Below are 19,025 nucleotides of genomic sequence, written 5' to 3'. Positions count from 1 at the left end.
CCAGAGGAATTGACATAAGGGACCAAAGCAAAATAGCAGGTGCTAAAAGTTTGACAGCGTAGACTGGATATATGTGTTCCCTGGAACGTGAGGTGTAAGGGAGGGTGGCGGAGTTGTATCGACTCGTCATTAAGCCTCCAAGATAACACACCCTCTCTAACAGGCATACTCTCTTGGCTGAGGAGAGTTGGGGTGAGCTGGGGTGGGGAGGGGGAGATGGCCCCACACTCGAGCTCATCAACCAACCAACCACAGCCACCAAGGCACAGCAACCCAACCCAGCTCACCCCTGGTTCTCCGTCCTTTCCCATAGCACTATTACTGCCAAACAAGCTGGGCTTTTATCACATTGCTAACCCTGACTCAGAAACTGCATTTCAGAAGGACCCTTTATTTTTTTCTCCACTTGCCTTTTTTTTTTTTTTTTTTTTTTTTGGACAGGGAACACAAACAGATTTACACCACAGGAGTATTGCTGCTGCTGCTCCTGCCTCAATGTGGTTAAATCAGTGAGTCAGAAGTGAGAATGTAGAGTTTTAACACTTCTCTCTCCTGGTATGAAAGCTTCTAGAGCGACACAGAGGAAAGCCCTAACTGACTTACTGTCTACCAACCAGAGGCATATGCTAGCGGGAGGGAGGTTATGTAGACATGATTAATGGTTTAAGGTTGACCCCCTGGTGAAACGGGGATGTTGCCCTGGCATCTTCAGTCTCCTCTTGGGAGTAGGGACTACACTCACAGTGCTAGAAGGCCCTCATGTGCCCCTTTCAGTCAAACAAAAATCATCATTGCAGCCCCCTGTAAGGCCTCATTTATTTGAATACTGGAAACATTTAAGTCAATATTATTATTTCTTTTTGTTGCTTTGTGCAATCATATATTAAACTAGTTGATAAAATGCCAAATTATTCACTGAAAATGCTCCTATTTTTGCTCTGAAGAAATGCATCCAGCAGCCATTAGATATAATTAGAGACCACAGAATGCTTTTGTATTAAAACATTTGCAGCAATTTGGCAGCTGTATAATTTAGATGTACTGGATCATGCCATGCACATACATGAAAACACACACACATACACACACATGCTCACGCACAACCATATACACTTGCAGGCGCGTATGCACACACGCTCATATATGCACACACAGAGGGACCTCAGTGCAGCGAACACCTTCAATATTGAACCCAGACCTAGGCCTGGTCTCTGTATTTACATGTAAATGGTCTACAACAATCTGCGGCCCCTTTCGTCTGCTCCGTCCCTCCAGCCGTCTGGGCCTGGGGAAGAGAGCTGCTAGTCAGATGGGGGGACCACATCAGATGGGCTCCCGTGGTTATGGAGCCAAACGCTTAGAAGGGAGAGGGAAGAGGCTGCCTGCCTGGCAGCCACTGAAACAGCAGGGACTCCCACATAGCATGGAAGTGGTCCATGGTTTGGTCTCCTTCTCTGACTGGAGAGCAGGGGAGACATGTAAAGGACTGAGCAAAAGGCCTTCCTGTCTCAGGACAAAGACCAAAGCTGACATGCTTTAAGAGGAGACCCACTCTTGTGGCTTACAACAAACTAGGTGGAACTATTTAATCAGGCTTCCTTGAAGAGGGCTGAGAACCTGGTCTCTTCCTTGTGGGTAGAGGTGTTATATTTGACAAGTGTATATGTGGATGTGGAGGGGTGGGTGTCAATGATAAGAAATTACGAACAGCAGTGAGCATGCATATCCAAGTCACATGGTGGAGGGAAGGCGCCTGTCTGTATTTGTTCCTTATGATCGTCTGTCAAGTGTTTGTGTGTCCTTCTGTGCTGGCGGGTCAGATATGGTGGAGGTCTAGACACATGGACCAAACATTCTGTCTGACGGGGGAGCGCTTGTTTCGAGGTTCATCCGATGGTTGTAGACCTTGATAGAACAGACCAGCCGAGACCCATACTCAGTGTTAATGGACCAGCATTAATTTAAAAAATCTGATGTTGAGCGACTGAAGCCACTGGAAAATTCTCTCGTGTGTATACACAGAGTATGCAATGGATAGTTTTAAAGTGTCTGGAAGAGATGGATAACCTATAAACTGTTTTTAAAAAGGTGTCATTTACATGGTTTGCTAATATTTCATGAGCTTTAGAGGTGCTGGTACACAGATGTTGTTACTCTTGGACAGAACCATGCTAGCTGTTTCCCCCTTGCTTCCACGTTTTGTGCTAAGCTATGCTAACCAGCTGCTGGCCATGAGAGTGGAATTGATCTACTCATCTAACTCTCTGCAAGAGACCAAACAAGCAAAATTCTCAGAATGTTGAACTACTCCCTGAACTTCGGAAGTATAGTCAGAATTCTGTTTAAGCCATTTTGATGAATGCATCAAGGGGATCCCCAGTAATGGCCAACTTTCAGTTCAAAAGATGATTTGGCAGAGGACTCACCAGGCTAATACCTTCCACCCCTGGTTAAAGAATGTTCCCCACCTCCTCACCAGTACAACGAGCAATCACACCTTTAGAGCAGAGGCAGACAACAGGAGAGCCCCAGGCTGATGTGGTCTTCATAGATATGTGTGTGTGTGTGTGTGTGTGTGTGTGTGTGTGTGTGTGTGTGTGTGTGTGTATGTGTATGTGTATGTGTATGTGTGTGTGTGTGTGGGTCTCTATGTGTTCCTACTGTGTGTGTGTGTGTGTATGTGTGGGGGACAATGCAACACGTTAAACCAATGTGGGAGGTGTGAAGACAGGGTATCTGCTGCAGTCAAAATGAACAAAGAAGAAAACTGCCTTTGCTTTGTTTTCACGTCTTGTGAAATTGCAATTAATTATGTTCAATGTTAGGCTTTTTGGTTTTGCTATTTCCCTACAGAGTTGTCAGGGGCTTTCCATTAGATGACCAATCGTAGTTCCATGAATGTGCATTGAGATATGGTGTACACAGTTGTTTTTAATGATACATCAATAAGTTTAAACACACAGGTTAGTGATAGGTTAGTTAAAAACACAATGTAAAGACCTTTTTCTTTTTCTTTCTTTTGCACCATAGAGAACATACGGAACGTGGGGCAAATCAGTGTAAAACCCATGAGAACTCTGGCATTTTATTTTGTGTTTGATGGGGGTTCATGTATGAGTGTGGGACAAGACTATGGTTTATTTCACCTGTGTGGTTAGTGGTGGCTTGCAGTGACTCATCCAGAGCTGCAAAGGATGTGAGTGGGTGGTCTCACACCACCGTAAAGCTATTTTCTCTTTCACTTTATCAACCAGATTTCACTGAATCTAATTCAGATTTACTTCGAGAAAGTTGTATTTTAAAATCAAAATTGTAGTGAAGCTAGGCTATTCCTGTAGCAGGTGTTTGTCAGACATGTATCAGATTATAAGTGTACATGTACATTTATGAGTTAGGTCACTGCCCTGCTATAAGAGCACATGGGGTTGAGTGTAAATGAATGTATAGAGTAACATGGAGTCTTACAGAATGGATACTATATTTATTATGAATGGAAACCTACATTAATATCCACCCTTCTTCGCACCTCACCATTCTAATGTGATCTTGATTGCAGTATTTCAGTTTTGTATAACATAGTTTATCATAAATACTGTGAGAAGAGGCAATGACACTTTCCATAAAATGGCAATTAGCATTTCATCATTGCCAAAGCTCAAAAGGCCTATTTCACAGCTGACATTTTGACTTGTCAGCACAGGTGTTACTAATAACATGAACGTTGGCTTGGTTCTATACAGGTGTGCCAGCAAGCCATGATAATGTGAGAGTAAGATAACATCTACAATACAAAGATCCTCAGCATCTACATGATATTCAGGGATCATTCATTTTAGTATGAACATTTGTGCTTTTCCTTATGTGACATGACAAAATATCTTCTGTAAAAAGCAATAGGCTATTTATTTTTTTATCCTGTATTTGTAACTGAACTTACCTGTGACGTTGTTTGACGCAGTTATAATATGATTCATCCATTGCAGACCGTCACCTGCCCATCACCTTTAAATTTGTGGCAGGTGGTGTGACTTCTGTGTTTGCTGGTGGTTAGCTGGTTACGGTGAAGGCAACCCTGTTCGCTTTATATAGCTGTGAGCAGAGGAGAGGTAGACACCAGGCCACAGCTTGGCCATCAGTCTTTATTTGGTTTTGTTTCTTTTATCATCGAGAGACTTTCTTCCTCCTTTTTTTTTTTTGAATGTAAAATGACATAGAAAGATAAGATCAGATACGTAGTTCAAATTAACTGGGGATAGTTTAGAAAACCTGAGTTGAAGCCCATCCCAGTTTGCACTGCTCACCCATGACATTCTGCCAGTCTTGGCAGGGCCTACATGGCATGGGCTTCAAAACAAAGGTGGGCAGGCAGGCATCTACCAACTCTTGCCAGTTAGCGACGTTCTGCTCTCTTCCATGTGATTCCTATCATAAAAAGGGTCACTAGTTGCTGCCTACGCCCTCTAACCCTGCATGCATGTGAGCTAGTGTAGCTATGACTCCTACTGTAGGGTGAAATGTGTGTGTGTGTGTGTGTACTGTATGTGTGTGATGCTGCAGCCTGCTGGCCTTCCTCCCTGCCGAGGCCAGAAGGCACGCTCCCTAAGTCCTGCCAGCTTCTCCACAGTCTGGGGCCACTGATGTCAGAATGGCAGGAGCTTGTAGGCGGCTGCTATTAGTGAGTCCTCTTCACGCCGGATTCTGGAGTTCCATCAGCTGGTTGTGTAACTTGTTTCTTGTGGGACAGGGAGGGGGATGCATATCTGTGTTGTGTGTGTGTTCAGGAGGGGGGAGGCATGACGAGTCGGGGGGTAACTTTTGGCTCCAAGCAGAGCAACATGAGTGGACCTTCATCCACAGTAAGAACATGATATTAAGCTAATATCCGTCAGTGATTTAGCAATGTCTGAGCTATATTTTTACTCCAATATCCATTTTGTAATAAAATTACAGAACAAATTTGATAAGTACACCTCTGAACAGCTGTCCTCCCCACTTCTGTGTTTATGGTTCAGTCCTGCCTCCTGTATAGAGCAGCAGCAGGGGCGAACCATCACATTTGGTGCCCAGCGTGGGGGCGGTTGGTGAGCTGTCGAGCTCCAACTATCCCATGGAGCTTTTCTTCTGTCTTTTCAGTACAATTTTGACTAACCTCATTTGCATCTGCTAATTAGATCCTGTTAGCATAATTCATACACATGACACCCTTTTGAAGCTAATGAATAGATACATCTCCAGACAACTCGCAAAGAGCATTTAATGAGACTGAAGTTACTCAAGAATGCCTGTTACTGTGAAGAAGAAAGTTGAGGAGGAAAATCAGAGGCATTACATTTTGTGCCTAAAAGTCAGGTGGGATTTAGATATTAAAACTCGATAATGCAGTAATATTTGCAAGATAATGGCTTCAATGATCTGCCGTAAAGGGGTTTATATACATATTCAAGGCTGCTTACACGCTTAATGATAATGTGTTTTTCTATTCACACTGAATAAAAAGTTTTTAAAAATTGTCCATCCATTTGCAATAATATGAAAGGACACTACAGATGGTAGGACATGGATCATAGCTGTGATCCTCAACCATCCATTTCTATTTAGATGAATCTATATGCAAAACATTACTATGAATATTCATTAGGAGAAATGGTAAATATGAGTCATCTTATACAGCTGGGTATTATTCACAGAGGCAATGTGTAGAATAGAGCAGAGCCTTCCTGACAGGTTGTCAAAACAGGAAAAAAAAACTCATCATGCACTTACAGATTTGAGCTGCTGATCTCTCCATTATCAGGATGTATTCCTGATGAGAGTTCACAGCTTTCACAATGATCCCCTTTAGAGTTGGGTCACCACAGGGGGTAAGACTACTACTTAACACGTAGTTCTCTGGGCTATTTACTTTCAAATTCTCTCCTAAGATCGAATTTGGTCTTATGTTAAGGCTGAAGTTTTCTACCTTTTTTTCTAAAATGTTACATTTCTTTTTAACAATACTCAAGTATCAAGGGACTGCCCTCTTTTGATAGTCACACTAGCCACAACAGAATAATGAAAGTCTGCCGTACAACCCCACTGCTGTCACACACGTGCACTAGACATGAGGTCATGATTTAGAAAAAGACAATGATACAAGTAGATGAAATGGAGGTGTAAATTAGCACTCAAATTTGAGAAACACAAATTGATTTAGATTTCATCCATATTCATTTAGTTGTTTTATGGTTAATTCACATTTTTTAAAAAGAAATTTCATTTTTGTAGTCTGATATACTGAGTATAAATCAAATATCTAACGGGCTGTGAGAGTAAACCAGCGTATTATGCTTGGACCCAGATAATAAATTATGATGAAGATTTAAAATAATTATCCACTGAGTATTGTTTATGTGAGTACTGATTATGTAAACAAGGCATAATTCCCATGCTACATCAGAGAGAAATTTGTGGTTGTTAAAAGAAAGTGAATGTTATTATGAAGAGGTTTCATCGTTAAAGTACCAGCTTCTCTTTTAACGCTTGGGTTCATCAGAGATTTCCAAAATGTTGTATCAGTGCCCTTCAAATCCAGGTTGTGGGAGAGGTGACACCTGCATTTTTTCTTGAAGCCGTTCAAAATTAAACAGCAACTTCAGCTGCCTTTAGTTATCCGACCAAAATATCTAAAACCTTTATGTGTGCTGATATGTTTTTTATTTTTTTATTTTTATTTTTTCATACATTTGGCTGGTGGCTAAAGTGAAAGTATTCCACTGCGTCACTTTTATTTAAGTGTAGTTTAAGAAAGTATGAAATTCTATGTTAATATTTCTATTAGTATTTAGAGCAAGAAAAAATAAAGTAACTTTCTACTTAGTAAAGAAACTTTCTCTAACATTACTTTCTATGAAATATTTGTCATGTAATTATAAATTGAAAATATACATTCATCATATTACCCCTTACACTGATTAGCACAAATTCATTTCCACATTTAGAGGCTGTAGCGTGGAGTGTTGGAGTTCTGCTGTCATTCTGGTGTGGAGCTCCACCTGGCTGATTGAGTGAGGACCCAGCGGGGAGTCTTGAATCATATTCAGCTGAGGCCTCATGGCTTGGCCTGGCTGGAGCCCTCATGATGTGATACCGTAGTGAGCCAGGCCTGAGTGTGTTTGTGCCTGAGTGTGGGTGCGCTTGTCTGTGTGGCAGTGTTTCTGCGAGTCTGTGCGTGCACGGATTTTGTCAGTGTGACTCCGTGTATATCTATATGTGTGTATGCTTAGCGATGTGTGTACTTATGTACACGTGCACGCTTGTGTGAGTGCAGTTGAACAAGTGTATGAGCACTCGAGTGTGTGTGTGTGTGTGTGTGTGTGTTTGCTCCCTTCTGCTCCCTCCAACCGGTTGATCTTTCACATTTCGCACGGGCAGGAGGGACAGGAGGCTGCCAGGCTGCGCCCGGAGCCTGGGTACAGTACGGTTAGCAATGCCCGGCATTCATTAGCACCTCCCAAGCTGTCTGCACTTTTACCAAACGCTCTAGCTAGCTAACATGCACTGGCTCCCTGCTCCCTGCTCTCGTCACCCCAGTAAAGGCCTTCACCATGCGTTGGCTCCACTTAGCCACAGCTGAGGCCTCCAGTCTTGGCTTGGGCCATTTCAACTTTGTTACAGTTCAGCACAGTGACACAATGGGAAGCCAGACAGCTTTGACAGAGTTCACAGAACTTTATAGAGGAGGATGTCAATTGCTCTTGTATCTTTTACACTGAGTTACTCGATTCTCTGTTTCATCCAAGTTTAAAGGGGGCGCTTGGCAAAGAATATGCAGTACTGTACAGTCAGTAATAATATGGATATGGATGTGCCATATGGATGTAAATATTAACGTAAATGTGCTCTAATTAGGGTGCATGGGTGGGAAAAAAATCTCACCCACCACCCCAAAGGCCGGGGTTCAATTCCCGCAAGCAGTACCTCTGGCTTAGCCATGCATGCCAAAGAACACAATTGGCAGTGTCTACTGGTGGGAAGCCGGTGAGGGATTATGCCCTTGTCGCTGCGTCTGAAGCTCCTACAATAACAAAAAGGTTACCACCATTTCGTGTTATAAATTGTGATCAAAAATGCTCATAAACTAAAGGAAACAACAACAACAACCTGCACATGCTCACATACAAGCAGGAAACGACTTCAAAATATATTCATGCAAGTGTGAGAGGCCTCTTACACATGCACACACACATAGTTGGCACTCTGCTGAGTGGGTCACTTGGTTTTTTACACTTTACATGATCATATGACTTAATGACAGTTCTCAGGGAAGGAGAGAAGGAACAGGGAGGAGGGGGCTAAAAAAAATCGTGCCTTAAGACTGAAGCTGTGATTCTGCGGCAGGCAACATTACACAAGGTGTGTCTCACCTTATCACTCATATCTTTGTTTTACACTTCCATAACTCCCCTATTACCCATTCTCTCACCCACCTCATATTTTCTCTCTCTCCTCTCTCTCTTCTCATTTGATCCTCTCTCTTCCCCTCACAGACTCAACAGGCTGGGAATACCTCTGAGAGCTGCGACCGGGGTGCAAAGAACACAGCAGGAGCGGTCTTGGCACTTCCCCAGCCAACTCCATTGAAGCCTGAATATCCTCCTTCTGAAGTGTTTCTGAAAACCCCTTCAAACCAAACTTCTAAAACTCATTTATGGTTCCTGAAAAGTGCAGGCTTGTAGAAAAGATGTCATAGACATGAATGAAATGATCCAACATGTTTACAGCATTACTGTCATCCACTGATTTAAACTAGTGGCTATGAGTTTAAACTTTAGAAAGAAGAGATAGCATAAACTTCATCATAATGGATTAAAGGATCTTGAAATGATATAACAAGTATGTATTATACTTCATTGCAATTTAGACTCCTCTCCAAGACAACAATCTATGCTATCAGCTATCTTTACTTTGCAAATTATGAGAAAGCAATCAGTGCATCACATACAGGTAAACAACACCTCTAATCATGGAAATAATTACGTAGGGAACCAAGTGTGAACTAACCTTGTTTACCTTTTCAGTAAAAGTAGAAGCTGCGCATACATAATTATCATGCATCATGTTACTCTGTTGGTCTCATCGCCACCGCTGTTGTCTGCCTGCAGAAAGATGTCAGAATATATGTCAGTCAGCTGTTTACTTTCATCTGCTCGGGAGAAGCTACAGGACGGTTTGAGAAACAACTTTTGAAATAGACCTATATTTAATTATTAGAGTTTTGAGGGGCTTTTTGGGTGGTGATGGTTCAATGAAGCATTTCTTTTGTCACAAAGTACAAATAAGTGAAGATATAGATATAGTAATTTCTTAAGGATTTTTGTTATGTGCATTTATTTAGCGGTTTAGTTTAAATGGAAGAAGCGTTTCACTTTTCAGTTTTTTCCCACCGACTTGGAAGCATGGAAATTATGCTTGCACTTTTAAAGGGTGCGGTCATTTTCTTTGGTGCTAACAAGCGTCATCTGAGTTTTAACAACCCACCAGCATAAAAAAAAAAAACAGCTATCAATCGAGACAGTTAAAATGACTTGGATTTATCTGATCAATGTTTGCTCAGCCGTAACCCTTGTAATTCACTCTCACTGCTAGTTGTCAGTCTCATTTTCTCTAGCGGCAGACAGGGCACAATAATGCGCGCCTGCAGGCTACAATAAATGCTGGGGGTTTTAAAGAGTACGGTAATATGGACTGAAGGTTTGTACCACGGTTTCATGGTGCTCGTTTAAGGCACACCATGTTCAGTCTGTTCTTCCATGAGCAAATCCATCTGTTACCCGGATTCACTGTAGCATGCTACGCGCCCTGACAAACACTTTTGAAATGTAGTTTCAGGCTAATCATCTCAATGGAAGACAACCCGAGAAAAGCTGTTCCGCCACATCCTGCAGCGGGAGGGGGCTAATGACATGCGAAAGGGAATGTATTTAACTACTGAGCCACGTCATTCTCAATACACTCATGATAGAAAGATAGATGGGGAGGGAGCAGAGAATCTGAAAACTAATTAACACTTAAGTGCATGACAAGGCTGTCATGTCTGTTATGTTGAGGAGTTTAAAAATTCATTTCCGTAGACTTAATTTACTAATTTGTATTTTCTTGAACTTATATTTATTGTATTGACTTGGATTAACCTTCTGATTTTTCAATTTATTTGCAACTGAACGATTGTATACGTACTTGAAGACAATTCATTTTGCAATTTGCACCGGTCTGATTTAATGTTTTCCCCCTAAGAAAAAAAAAACAAAACAGAGAAAGCAAAGCTTGTCACAAACATGAAAAGAGAGTGAGACAAAACAGTTTTTTTGGATCTGCAAACATCCGCAGTGGCAAAGCTGCAAAAAGGCCACCGCTGACTGGAACTAATTTTAGGTGATGCCATGCGCACAGGACAACCTGCTGGGCCCAAAATGGGCCTTCGCCATGCCATGACAAATAAGCAAGTGGGCGAAAAGAGAAAGGGAAAATTGATAAATGCAGCAGCCCACGCCAGTTTTCTTTTCCAAGTGAACAATACCATCATTGTTCAGCAGGGGCTCTGGCACGGCTTTACATGGTAGCGGTTGATTGTTTTGTAAAATCAACAACTTAGAAAATAGATTTATGAGATTTCTGGCTCCAGTTTCCAATGTGGGTAGGCTACATACATCTTTATAAAACAATGTCACCTTACCACGCAAGCACGAAGAAAATATTAGTTTAAACATAAAAAATTTAAATTACAATTATTTGCGCGTAAAGATTAAACGTTTAGTTTTTATATAAATGCTTCTCTGAAGCCCGATATTCCTTATAGCCTGGGATGGCCCTTCAGTGTGTGTGTGTGTGTACATCTGCAGGCTACATCAAGTCAGTTCCCTTTCACTTCCAGCTCACCATAAGCTGTTTGGGCAGATGCTAAATGCGAACAGCGCACCCCATCCTGCCTCCCCGGATCCACCCCTCACTCCACATTCAGCACATTGGCCTTTGTGTGCTTTAATTGAGCCCCCCACTCCATTTAATGGCCTGTTTAATACTTATTGAAACAGAGCTAGTGCTGGAGGTTAAATACATCTTAATGCACTGCGTTAATCCTTTCATTAAAAGAAATGTAAGGCTGGTTGAAAGCTGCAAGATTGCCACCATTAATTAGGGGGTCTCTCTGCCCCATCGTGCTGCTCGGCCAAGCCGTGTGACACCACTTTAAATGGTGGGAGAAGGCTGCAGAAAGAGAGGCCGCCGGCCGTACAAACTGCTAATACAACTGGCAGAAATGGATAAAAAAGGAGCCAGAGTTTTATTTAGTGAGGCATCAAAAGAAACCATGGTGGTACAAGCTTCAGTGCACTGTGCTCTTTGGTAAAAAATACACCATTGTTGGTAAGAATGGAGATGAGGACATGGTAATTTTTGATTAAAAAAAAACAAATAGGAAAGCATTGAGCAGGTGCTGAAGGCCCCCATTTTTATATCACACTTATTTTCTTCCTGTTTTATATCAATAATTCATTCTGTCCTTGATTTAAAATACTGACCCGATGCTTAACTTCCGTGATCTGATCCGTTCCCACCCTTGTTTTTCAGTTTTTGTCATGAATAATATCTTTCACCTTAAAATTCACCTGGTTTACACTTGCATTCCATCCTCTACCTTGAGACTCATTAATGCAAATGCTAGTCATAGGAATTTACCAGCTAGGATAATTTGTTTGTTTTTCACAGGCTGGAGAGTTGGCACAGCAGCATTTTGATCTCCACGCTGCTGTTCCTGACTCCTGTACAGAATGGCCCTCTCTCCATAGCAAGGCGGGCAGGGCCTGCTTAGTCTTGTCTGGGCGCCAAGCCATGCTCTACGGGTGAGGGCGTGTGGTCACAACACTCCTACATCCCGCCCCCCCAACCCCCACTCCCACACCCTACTCCCTTGCTTTCACCCAAATCCAAACCCAACTCCTTCAACCACCCGTCCTCTTTCCTTCCACTGTGCTTCAGACTGTCTGAGTCTCCACTCTTCCTCCTCTTCTTTACTTGTGTTGTCTCAGGGGGTTGCAGGGTCATGCCCATGACAAAAAGGAAAGACTTAGCCACCCAGCATTACCACAAAACAAGTTTCAGATTGTGTCAGATGTACCACATGCAGCTCACGTCAACAACATCATTAACCTGCAAATTATCATTGAGCAGATCTAATGTCACCAATACAAGAGAAGTATGAGGCTGCTGAGGACAAGTCTTCTCTGGAGTCAGATAAGCAGATTGCAGTCATCTTGAACACTGCTCTACCACCACCCTCCGACAACCAACCCCCCACCCCCCACCCGCATCCCCCGCCCTGCTGCTGCACCCCGCTTTAATTTCCCGACACTTTGAAAGCTTTTCTCACTGTATATTTTATCACTTTTTCTTAAGACTTGCGCTCAGATACGCCTCAGCTCCTTTTAAAATACAGAGCCAAAAAACAAGACAACTCGCTTCTTGGATTCTCTCTCTCCCTCGCTCACATCCCATTGTGAACAGGCTTATTGGAAAGAGCGCACTTAACAGAAGAATTTCACACTGTATTAGAAAAATGCATCTTTTCACACCTGTAAATATCTTGTCTAATCTGCTTGGTAACCAGCCCCTCTGAGGGAGGGCCACATGCTGTACAGCAGAGGGGCGATGGTGGAATTTGCTTCCATTGCCAGGACTAGAAACAGAATGAAATTACAGTGTAATAATGTTACATAGTAATCCTGTAAATTATAGAAAAGATGTTTGAATTTGCGTTTATGAAAAGTGCGTTGCTGTTTCTTTGTCTTCCAATTGTGCATGTGAGTGTATTCATTCATCCTTTGCTAAAAAAGAAAAGTTGAATAAATAGCAGCAAGCACCATCTATTAATTCCTAACATGCGGTCGGTTAATGTTATGTGATTGAAGTGTGACAAAAAGTTGTGAGGTTTATTTATTTTTTTGTTGCTGTTGTGATGGAGCTGGTAGATCTGTGGGCGTGTAATCGCACCGAGGTAGAGACACTCAGAGAGAGACACACATTACATCTCGACGTGCCAACAAGTTCAGGAGTGAAATCCTGTGGATGCGAGCACATGTAAAGTCATCATAACATTGGAACAAGGTTATCTGAGAAATGGCAGTTTATGTGGCAGTTTATGTTTTACCTTCATGAATAGAAAATATGCTGACTGATTGGGATGATTTTGCACATGCGCAAACGTATACACATACACACTCATGTGCAAGTGAACGACACACACTCTGGTATGAACACGTGTATGCAAATACACCGTGACACATTCCCATACAAAACACACCCTAAATACCCCTGACGTTAATACAAATATCACAGGCTTGTTTTGTTTTTTTTTGTTTGTTTTTTCCTTTACATTTTTAACAAAAGTTGATGACATCAGATTCATTTTCTTCAGGTTTGTTGGTGAGTGCAAAGCTTCTCTTTTGTCAGCCAACACAAGTCCTGACATGCGGCTATTGATCCTTGGTCAAATCAATCCATCAATTGACACGCTGTTGATGAACAGGTGAAATTTCAAGTGGACAAGTGTCAGCATGCCCTGTACAGAACACTCAAGCTTGAGTGCTCCCTCTTCATTAGCCCCCTCCTATGGCTCTCTGATATCTCTAATTGCCTATAGACTGCACCCCTCCCACCCCCACCACCCCTTCCACAACCTTCCACCTTGCCCCCGGCCAGAGCAGGGCCAGAATGGCGGTCGGTGGACCTTGGGAGAGTGGTCTCGTCTGGGGCCCCCTCACTAACACTCAGCCCAATGTGTTAATAGATCCAATGCCATCTTATTTTCGCACTTCTGTGAGACGGCAAGGGGCGGCCAGGCAGTCTGCCGCGCTGAAAGAGCTGGAACAAGGGGAGGAGGAGGAGGAGGAGTGGATGGAAGGAGGGGGCAGCGGTGGGTTCACAGCACTCCACTGAGGAGGTCAACAAGAAGGCAGGGGCCACAAGTTCAACTGCGCAACACAGAATGATGGGCTCAGGAAGGGAGGGGTGCAGATGTACTGTATGAATGAATGCAACAAAGTGTGCATGGGTGGATGGAAAGGGGAGGAGGGCTGTGCTGCTTCTGTATGATTTTATGGGCGAGATATTGGAAAATAAAGAATATTCAAAGCCAGAAAAACAACAGTATTAGTCATTTATTCAAATGCTAAGAACAAGTGCGTTTATACTGTCCTGGAGACTGACAAAGCCCTCAGTGGCAATAGTAATAAAAAATGTCTGACTTCTATGTGTAACATTCAGAAAATCCTTGTTGTTTATGATACTGGTGGCCGTCAAGTGAACTGCAGTCAGCATCCTGTTGCTCGCGCTCGTGCACGGTAGGCGTGACGTGACATTCACAAGACTGCACATGACTGACTGGCATTGTGTTGAGGTAACTAGAGTTTGACTATAAACTATATTTGTGACTATGGACTTTATTTGACACACCAGCACAAGCGCAGTGCTGAAACACAGTGTAGCTAGCAAAATATGGGCTACTGACACTGAACGTTACATGATACGCCAGCGTTAGCTAGTTAGCTAGCTTTATCGGTTGCTGTTTGTCTAACTTTCACTGAGAGGCTCAGAAGTGTTAGCATAGCTAACTTTGCAATGACAGATGGGAAAAGGATTGTATTGTTGAAACAGTAACTTGCATGTGTTATTCCAAATAGCATGAATTCGCAGTGTATTTTGTTGTAAAATTCGGAGGACTTTCCACTTTTCTGATAAGCGAACTGCCACTTTTCACTTTTCAGTCACAAAACTTATGTTAGGCTGGATGTTGTGGTGGTTGGTTGAATGTACAGTGAGCTGAGAAAATATAAAATTTTAGGTATAATAAACATCACTGAGGATGGAAAACAAAAAAAATAATGCTGTTAAAGTAAGAGACACAATCTCTCAATCTCAATCACGTACTTTATTTTTACAGTTTTAGATTCAATTAAAAAAATCATCTTGAAAAGAAAACAGCAGGTATCATAAACATTGTTTCGTCTCAAAATTATAACCAAAACCTCTGTACCACATTAAATCAAAATCATAATTGGAAAAATCCGTCATAGAACAGACAAATACACTAATTTCTCATTAGCCTCATTGACCACAAATGAAACAATGATGGGGGCCGGGGGAGAGGTATACCATGAATTTTGAGTGGCTGGAACAACTTTGGTTTTCTTGCTCTTACTATGCCGCCACTATACCGTTGACTTATCCGCCTTCACGTCTAAAACCACAACTGCAATGAACAGGTTCAAGCTGGTTCTCTTGTAGTTATCCACAACTGAACTCAGATGCACTGAACAGTGATAATATATATGGTAACAGAGGTATCAAAGTGTTGATTTTTACTTTAAGTTTCAATATCTCAAGAGGCCTCTTACTGCGACAAGCAACAGTCACACTTTTTTCTCATGCCATTAATTTTGTTCACAGATGAGTGAGTCACATGCAGGAAACAAGTCACTGTTGACAGGAAAAATGTTTTTTGATGAATAAGACTCTTAACTTTTAGTTTTATAGTTTAACATAAAATTGGAGAAATCGTAAGAGAATATAAATAATAATGTGAAAATACTGAGAAACTATTTATTCATCTAGTAAAGGAAAACAAGTTTAAACAGCAAATAGTGAAGTCAGACAGAAAGGAATCAGAATTCAGTAAATTTTGTGGGACATTTGTTTTTTTTTTTAAACTTTTTTTTTGGTATGTGTATAGAAACATAGATACAATACAACGGCTTCAAATGTTTTCTGTCATTTGTTTTATTTCAGAACATAGGATATTATTGCTGAAAAATTCCCAAAACATGTCAGATTCAGTACATATTAGGAAACAAAAATTAAATCTCAACACTGAAAAGACCACAGAAACTGTTTTCTGGTGCAACTACAGTGTTCAGATTGTTTTGCAAAATATGTGGAATCCCTCGCTTTGCAACACCCACATGGTATCAAAACATTAGTCATCAGTGTCACATCTGTCAGTCCTGAGGGGTGGCTCCAAAGTCATAGGTGTTTTCTTTGTGTGTGAGTGTGTGTTTTTTCTTTACCTTGGCTTGTCTTTCTTTCATGTGATTTCCGATAAGTCACATGTTGCCAATCAAGTATTTTTGTATGCTGATTACAGGGTTTTGTTTTGGGTTTGACAAAAGAGCCACAATGTAAGGCAATGTAATTTTAACCAGAGTTTAAAGTTCACACTGCGTTTTTGAGTTTATTTTGAATAGAAGTTTGTGTAGGAGAATTTTTTATTTTTATGTGATTAGTAATTAGCTCTGGTGGCATTTGTCTTCCAAAGCAGGCACATTCAAAATGGAGTGAGCCTATCTCTCACTTGTCGTGGTGTCTGAAAGCCTGATTAGCTCTCAGGAGAGAAACTAATAGGTCTTTCAGATCTTTCAAAATGTATTCCCAAGATTTAAAGGTTAGAAAAATCATAAAGTATAAAAGTTTACATAGACACTCTGAAGTGTCAGGGGGAAGGGAGAAGAAGGAAGAAAGAGGGGGGCAAAGGAGGAGCACAGTTTGGCTCTGAGCCAAGTGTGTCTCAAGCATTTTGGGTCCTCACCTTCCGCTGCCCCTGTCAGGCTGGTCATGGTCTCCCTCTCTAGGCGTCAGAGATGCAAAGTGACAGCCAGGGTGGCTTCCATGTCAGTGAGGTGAGACTAGGCTCTGCGGCAAGATGCCCTGACCAGGACCACCCCTTTGGGTCTGCCGCGTGTGAAAACAGAAAAAAAAAAAAAAAATCCTCACGCTGCAGTGTCTCACTATGATTATATTGTCAGTACCCCCTCCTAACCTGTAAGATATCCCCTCCTCCTCCCTTCCTTCAGCTTCTCAGAGATCCAACAGTGGCAGATCAGTATGCTGTGATCAAAGTGGCAGAGTGCTAAAACATCCATTAAGCTTTTAATTGAAGAGACGGTAGGATGGGGGAAAGGAGCATGTGATGTTGTGTGTGTTGGTATGACAGAGCTCGTCTTGCAGAGGTGAGAAGTGACAGAGACTTGTCAAAGGTCACAGTCGGCCAGAGGCCAGCCCCACCACACTGTCAGTCCATGCTGCTCTTTTGTGCTTTGTGGCAGCGCTCATTGATGCAAAACGCGTGAGCACACAGATGAAATGCACTCATGCTTTTATTTACCCCCACCTATTTAGGCTACACCTTTTATTCACACCATATCATGCATGCATTAATGTAAGTTCACATACACTTCTGACACATCAGTGTTTGGATTAACTATGTATACTAATCATAGGTAGGTAGACGTGTTTTCTTTGTGTCTCCTCATTTAAAAGCTCACACTTCCAATGTGTTTTACGATAGCACAAAATCAAACAGAGAGTCACTCAGCTGTTTAGAGAACAGATAATGGCGGACAGATTAAAATCATGTGTTCATGGGCAAAGGTGATTTGGTATAATCCCAAAATATTGACTTTTGAAGAGAACAAGTGGCCTTAAATGACTTACACAGAAACAGGTCTTTTGTCACCAGATGATCACAAGCTAAAATTTCAAATTGTCCAAAATTTGATTTATGACCATATACCTGCAAAAGTAATGACATTATCATCAGCAGCGTCATTGAGCTCTAAGTGACACTGTACTAAGATGGTAAGCATCATACCAGCTTACCATCAGCATGTTAGAAGAAGAAGCTTTTTTTTTTTTTTTTTTTTACCATGCTGGTATTAGCACTTAGCTCAAAGTGCTGCTGTGCAAAAGTACAACATGACAGAGACGCTTGTAAGGTTGGTGTGCAATTGGCATGCAGTTTTTAACAGTGGTACACACCACAGATATAGTCATAACAAAGGTGTTAAAATATACAACCCCAGTTATTTCATAACTGGTTGATTTGTGATTGAAATTACATAGATTTCTGCCATGTTGATCCATTATACTGTCTCACATTGTTTTACTTAAGAAAAAAAGAATAAAATAAAATAAAGTAATACAGAAATCATGACTGAACGTTGTCCTCCTTAACACTTGAAACTGGCTTTCGTCTTCTGCCTCACATGCATGTCTTGTTTCCTATGAAACCTGTATGTGTGGGTATACATAATTTTAAACCCCTTTGTGGAAATTTTGCCTCTCTTAGTAACAAAATTCAAACTTAGTAAATGGTTATTGCTGAAGAAAAAGGTGGGCCATGAATTTAATTAAAAATAGGGATTGATATAATTTCTCTGAACAGTCAAAATATGAGGGGAAGTAGAGTCTGGCAGAGGATACAGTGACATCCTGATGCATCCTTTATTTTCTGAAGTGACACACATATGCATGCATGACTCACAGAAACCCACAAACTGCCCTTCAGAGTTTTTGTCTCCCTGCTGAGAAGCAGTAATGTCAATGTTTGTGTTGGTCAGCAGGGTCTCTGTCCACACAGTCAGCGGGGTCAGCGGCCCCACAGCAGGACCTGGACACCGGGAGAATCACAAGGAGGGGGCAGAGAGGGTACCAGCTCAGGTTCTGAGGGGTCTGCTCATCTTCAAATCCAAGCCAAGGCCTCTGATGCCAAGCCAGTCTGTCAGGCCCCCCTCACGCTGTGGTTCTGGCCTCGACACCCTGCAGTTATGGAGGCATAAACTGGCATAGGCCAGCATAAGCTTCCTCATGGCGCTGCATATGATTAACTGGACCATTGGGCAGCTTGGCCTGGGAGAGGCCTGGGTCCTGGGCATGAGTCCACAGGGCACGGGCAAGGACAAGGGAGGCTTTGCCAGGGTGGAAGCAGATCTCTCCTCTTGTTTACATTTCATGAAAATTTTGTGCTGACTTTGAGCGAAAAGCAGTTTTATTCTCAATTGCATCAGATGGATCCCTCTGCCAACATCAGTGTCTCACACTTTCTGAGGCTTATGTATGTATGTGTAAAATTCTTCAGATGCTAGCAAGTCAGGTTTTTACAAGTAGAGAAGGTGCCAGTGAGTCAGAAAAATGTGTCTCCAATGATGGCCGCTGTGTCTCAT

Source organism: Toxotes jaculatrix, chromosome 13 (assembly GCF_017976425.1).
Source record: "Toxotes jaculatrix isolate fToxJac2 chromosome 13, fToxJac2.pri, whole genome shotgun sequence".
NCBI classification, from domain to species: Eukaryota; Metazoa; Chordata; class Actinopteri; family Toxotidae; genus Toxotes; species Toxotes jaculatrix.
The sequence above is the reverse complement of the archived record's forward strand: the minus strand, read 5'-3'. Positions refer to the sequence as shown.